This window comes from Thalassophryne amazonica, chromosome 5, assembly GCF_902500255.1.
Source record: "Thalassophryne amazonica chromosome 5, fThaAma1.1, whole genome shotgun sequence".
NCBI classification, from domain to species: domain Eukaryota; kingdom Metazoa; phylum Chordata; class Actinopteri; order Batrachoidiformes; family Batrachoididae; genus Thalassophryne; species Thalassophryne amazonica.
This window is the reverse complement of record NC_047107.1, coordinates 31,747,641-31,753,892: the sequence shown is the minus strand read 5'-3', so window position 1 is coordinate 31,753,892 and position 6,252 is coordinate 31,747,641.

Sequence of the window (6,252 nt, the reverse complement as noted above, 5' to 3'; positions counted from 1 at the left end):
GTTTAAAGTCACAAATATACGAGAATAAACATGCAAATTTACGAGAAATAACACGCAAATTTGCGAGATTAAAAACATGCAAATGTGTAAGAAAAAAACTGCAAATTTGCCACAATCAAACACGCACATTTTTGAGATTCTACACATGCAAATCTGTGAGGATGTTTTATTTGTAAGACTTGGCGGAAACGGAAATGACACTATGGGAAGTTGGTTTGTTTTGGCGAGCGTGGGAATTTTTTTTTCTTTCCTTTAAGCCAACTTTATTGACAATTCAAGAACAACAAAATAACTGATAACACAATCCAAGCACAGAATACACACAAACACAGACAGACATTGGGGGGAGAAAAAAAAAAAAAAAAAAAAAAAAAGATGATTGTGTGAAATCCCGACATCCCGATGTGTCTTGAACGTATCACAAATTAGTGATACATGCTCTTTTTTTCTTTTCTTTTCTTTTCTTTCCCCCTCTCTCCCCTTTTTTCCCCTTCTTTCCTAAAAAGAGAAAGAACATATACAACATAAATGGCATTTCACAAATAGAGAAACAATTTGAATATTGCCACAACAGGCTACAGAACTGAATGATGACCAGCATACAAGTAAAGGACATATAGAAATAAATTAAATTTTACAAAGAAATATAAATAATAAAGAAAGTAAAATAAAAAAGGCAATGTGGAATGGCTGCGTTGGAACACATATATGTATGGCGTTGGAAGATCTCATCAAACTCTACTTTTCCTTAGGGTTTTCTAACAAGGAGATACTTGCGATATTAGCCCAGAATGACCATGTCATTATTATTATTCGCACTCTGAAGAGGCATTGTCAAAGATTGCACCTGTTTCGTCGAAAAAATCATGCTGCCTTAGATGACGTCTTTACATTTGTGTACCAGGAGCTGCAACAGCACGGACAGATGCAAGGTTACTGCTGGCTTCATCAACGAGCAGTGCAACAGGGATTTGTGGTATAGCAGAACACAATACGCCAGCTGATTAAGTTAATTGATCCACTCGGTGTTGATATTAGAAAATCACGACGCCTAGGGGGCCTAATGCTGTTTGGCACATGGACTCATATGATAAGCGGAAACCGTATGGTATAGCCATTAATGGATGCATCGATGGGTTTAGTCGTTTTATTGTGTGGATGGAAGCTTACACGACCAACAATGACCCAAAGGTTGTAGCTGATTACTACATACAAAATGTAACACAATTGGGTTGGTGTCCAGAAAGGATACGTGCAGGTCATGGCACAGAAAATGGACATGTAGCCAATATGCAAGTGTTTCTTAGAAGAAACCATGATGACTCGTTTGCAGGAGACAACAGTTTTGTGTATGGAAGAAGCACAGGGAATCAGCGTATTAAGTCTTGGTGGGGGGTTTTAAGGAAACAAAGTGTCCAATTCTGGATGAACATATTCAAAACCATTCAAGATGGACAGTTTTCTGGGGACTTTTTGGATAAAAACCTGGTACAGTTTTGTTTTCTTGGCCTTGTTCAGGTAAGTTTATTACATACCCATTTATATCTGAATTCAAAATCATTTTTATTAATCATGCTTTTTTTTCTTCTATTCTTTTTTTTGTAGAAGGAGTTGGATGAGGTAGTGCAGACATGGGATACCCACAAGATCAGACCGCGACCTGGCCAAGATGTGCATAGTGGTCGTCCTGTTCTGATGTACACAGTCCCAAGTTTGTATGATGCTTAAACTAGTTTAAACTTAACTAGTAAAGTTAAACTTAAACTAGTGGACCCTGAAGAAGTAGCTGTGTGCAAGGAAGAGTGTACACTGAAGAGCCAGATCCCTTGTGATGAGACTGTTTACGATCTCTCTGTGTTACTCATGCAGGAGAATCAATGGGGCCATCCTTCAGATGCATTTGAAGCAGCAGAGCTGTATACATCACTTAGAACAGTGATACTGGAAAATATCTAACAGCATTGCCATAGAACGTGTTAATGTGGTATCGTAGTATGTCAATGAAACAGTTTCCGTAGGATTTTTGTGCTAAAATAATAAAAAAAATTTACTTGAAGCAGTATAGGCTCACAATGGTTCAAGGTTATCCTGGGGTAAAATTTACCAGATGCTCAGATTTTGTTGAAACTGGTGAAAAGTTGTTCGTATTATGTCATAGGGTCCCCAAAAAAGCTATTTTACAGTGTATGGCATTTGATTGGATAATTAAATGGCAGAGTGTATCAAGGTTCTACATGGTCTATGGGGGCCACCAAGACTTTTCCTGGATGTTGGAAATGGTGCCATCACCAAATCAGTTAAAATTCATTTTCTGCTTCAGTATGACAAGAGGAATCATTTGACACCACTTTCAATAACATCTGAGCATTTACCCCAGGATGACCTTGAAGCTTTAAAGCCCTATACCTGTGTAAATATTGGTCAGAACCTAGACAAACTATATTTATTTATTACTATTATTATAATCCTCTCAACAAGACAGATATATTGGTGTATACGAAATTGATTAACTTGATTTTCAATTTACCTGTGTACTAACATTTGTCCCCTTGCCGTAGAGATGTAGGGGTCTGAAAATTTGAACTCTGTCATTTTATAACAGTCTAGGCCCTGTTGAAACCCAAGCAGCAACAAAATCAATTTTAGCATGAAAATCCTATGGGAATACACACCATACCTCACTATGTGTATGTTTTGATGTATTTATTTTTATTTTGGAATGATATAAACACTGTTCTTGTGTGTGATTATAGTAACAGCTAAACTTAAATGTGTTAAACATGTAGAAGTGCTTTACACAATTGTTTTGGTAAAAAAAAAAAAAGTTCAAAATACTTCACAATTGGTTTACAAACTGTTCCTTTTTGCACACATACCCATGAACTGGTATCCCACTTAGGTGCTCAACTTTACATTTTATATAGTTTTTATACAGTTCAGAACACACTAAAATTAAGATGCAGCATTGTTTACTTATATTGCTAAAACATCTGTAGATGATTTGTTCAACATCATCTATAAACAATTAGTGAACAGTGAATACTTTACTCTTTAAGACACCACATGTGACTATGTAAATGTTTTTATAACAAACACAGAACAGATGGTAAAATAAAAGTGCAGAATGGAAATGGGGAAAAAAGTTCTTTCTTATTCCTTTGTATCTAACAAACTTTACTTTACTACATTTTTAGTCTCCCTTTAAACTATTATCTGTTCCATCCACATGAACTACACAATGTCCATGATCCATATGTTGCTCTCTAAGATGGCATTAAACTCGGATCGGAAATCAGGAAATCCATCGTTAACAATCAGCTATTTCCAGAATACATCCACATGTTCTTCCAATAGGTCTTCTTGTAAATGCTGACATATTTGAAAACATGACTTCTGTTTTTTGAAATATTAGGACATCACTTCCTGTTGTGAATCTCAGGAACCTTCCCAGTTTGTCTTCATTTAATTCTCTTATATATCTTTTAAGGTGGTTGTGGACCTCCCTTTGGCTTCCTGTCATTGATTCTGGGAATTGAAGTAATCCCACTACTTTTTTAGGAGTTGGTTTATAGTTCTCAAACATCCTCAAAAGCTCATCATGTGTGAAAGAGACATTTGGCATCACTACGTCCTTCCAACAATCTATCACAAACATAGGCTTTTGCACCAACTCCTTGTATGCAATTTCTTGCAGGATGTTTCTCAGTGTGTCTGGTGTAACTCTTGTGCGGCATTTGTAGTTTGACAGAACCTCAAGAAGCTCATCCAACTCAACTGATGCGAAATCATCGAGGGCCTGCTGCAAAATATTGCGATCATGAGAACTTACAAAATGCATAAAGGTTTCAAGTAAATTAGTTAACACTTCTCCATATAAAATTAACTCCAGAACAGGTAGAGCCAGTTTGATTGGCAGATACTGGCATGTGTGGTAACCTTGGACAAGAATCCTCCCAATAGCCTTTCAAGTTTCACTGCTAAAGTCATGCCTTATAAAAGGTACCTTTACATTTGTTCCCACTGTACAGCGCTCATAAGAATCTTGCCAAAATGAGGAATAGACATCCCTTTGAACACCTAAACCAACAGCAATTTCCACAGAGTTATCAGGGAGTATCTGTTTTATATGTTTTCTGTCAGCACTGCTGGATCACAAAATTCTTTGATCATGTCATTTAAGCAGTTGGTATGATGGATGATTATGATCTTTGCAGCTCTTGACGTGGTGGAGGGCAGCTGTGTTGTGGACACAGTGGAGGCAAAAGGTAGCAGTAATGTAGAATGAGGACTGGGCACACTGGAGGTAGAAGACACCTGTGGTGTGGGGCGTGGAGTGGGCACACTGGAAGTAGAAGGCACCTGTGGTGTTGGGGTGTGGCGAGGGCACACTGGAGGTAGAAGGCACCTGTGGTGTGGGGCGTGGAGTGGGCACACTGGAGGTAGAAGGCACTTGTGGTGTGTGGCGTGGAGTGGGCACACTGGAGGTGGAAGGCGGCTGTTGCAACATGAATTCAAAGTCATATGGCTCTGTGTCATTCTCATCTGATGAATGAATATTCTGCAGTATCAACATATGAGCCAAATGTGACTTCATCATCAGACAAGGAGGTGAGGTCCACAAGCTCTGTGTTGTGTTGAGGGTCTTGGGCATAGCTGTGGTCAATGACTGAGGAGAAATCTATGTCTGCATTAGGTAAGGCTGGGTGGCTAAGTGTGCTGCCTTCAACATGATCATGAACTAACAGGTCACCATCTTCTGATGAATCATCATCTGTCTGTTGATTAGAATGATCTTTATCGCTTTCATTGTTACTTGACTCCAGGAGTTCTGTATCATTGTTTCCTGCTTCTGATTCAGATGTGTCTGTAGGACTTGGCTGTGTTTTGCGAAAAGTAGCAATATAAAATCGTAACCTGGACATACATGTAGTGTCATAGAAAACACCAATGGTAATGTCCTCCTCAGTGATTCTATTTTGCTTATAATCCCAGAGCTCAAATCTAAAATCACTTTCCTGGCCTTTTGTGGACTTGCCACCAGGAAAGAAAAGATTCTTCCCCTTTTCTAGAACAGTGTGCATCCCAGTTTGTATTTCAAGATCCAAGGTTTGAGTGCCACCTCGTTTGGCTCTTATTTGCTTAAACTTCCCCTTCTCAAAATGAATCCACCCTATTTCAATTTTGCGATGGCTCGCTTTACCTCACTTTTTGGCAGGACCAGTGCATTCATTGTGCTGTAGTGTTCCTTTATTTTTATTGGCAGCAATTTCTTTTCTCTGTTTTGACCTCAGTTTTTCAAAAAGTCCAGTCTTCCTCCTCTCAAGAGATGTCTGACCTTTGCAAAAGTTTCTCAATGCCAGACGATCCCCATATGATGGAATATAATTAGCCAGATCGTTTTCCTCCATAAGACAAATGACAAGGATGTCAATCTGTGGAAGTAAAGGACATAACATCAGTTAACAGATTAGTCACAAAAACGTTAATTAGGATGACACATGGCAATGACTGCTTATAAATATATGGCTTTGTATTTATTGTGTGTTTTACTGGTACCTTTTCATTCTCCAGATGGTTAATAACCTCCTCTGGGACACCACGTTCTCGCAAAAAAATGAGAGACTGTCAAGACTCTGCCCTTTGCTGTAAAAAGACAGCACAATATCAATCAACAACCTTAAATCATACATGGTTTGCATTATCTGACCTAATGACACAAACCAATATAACTAAAAATATAAATATAGAAAATATTTTTAAAAATCTTGTTCATTTACAGTAGTTGCTTTAGCCTATTAAGTTTTATTAATTTTTTAAATGGGCTATAATAACCTGCTAGTAAATGTAAAGGATATTGAGCCTATGCAACTTAAAAGCATACATAATAAATACATTCAACGCTAGCTACATCAACTTAATAATTTGATAAATAGCCAAATCAGTATAGCTAACATCCAGGCTAGCTGTTACCCGCATCTGTATTAACTGCAAGCACAAGCATTATAGCATTATTTCTCTTATCTCTCAGACATTAAATATTGAAACCGCTACTCATGTATTATTTCTTTTTGACGATAAAAACGTACATGATGAAGCCATTGTTCCATCTCATTCCATCGCTATGTACCTGTAGTTACGTGTTCTAATCTCGCGTTGTCTTTTCTCGCAAATGTACATGTTTATAATGTTGCAAATTTGCTTCTTTTTTCCCTCACAGATTTGCATGTTTAGAATCTCAAAAATTTGCGTGTT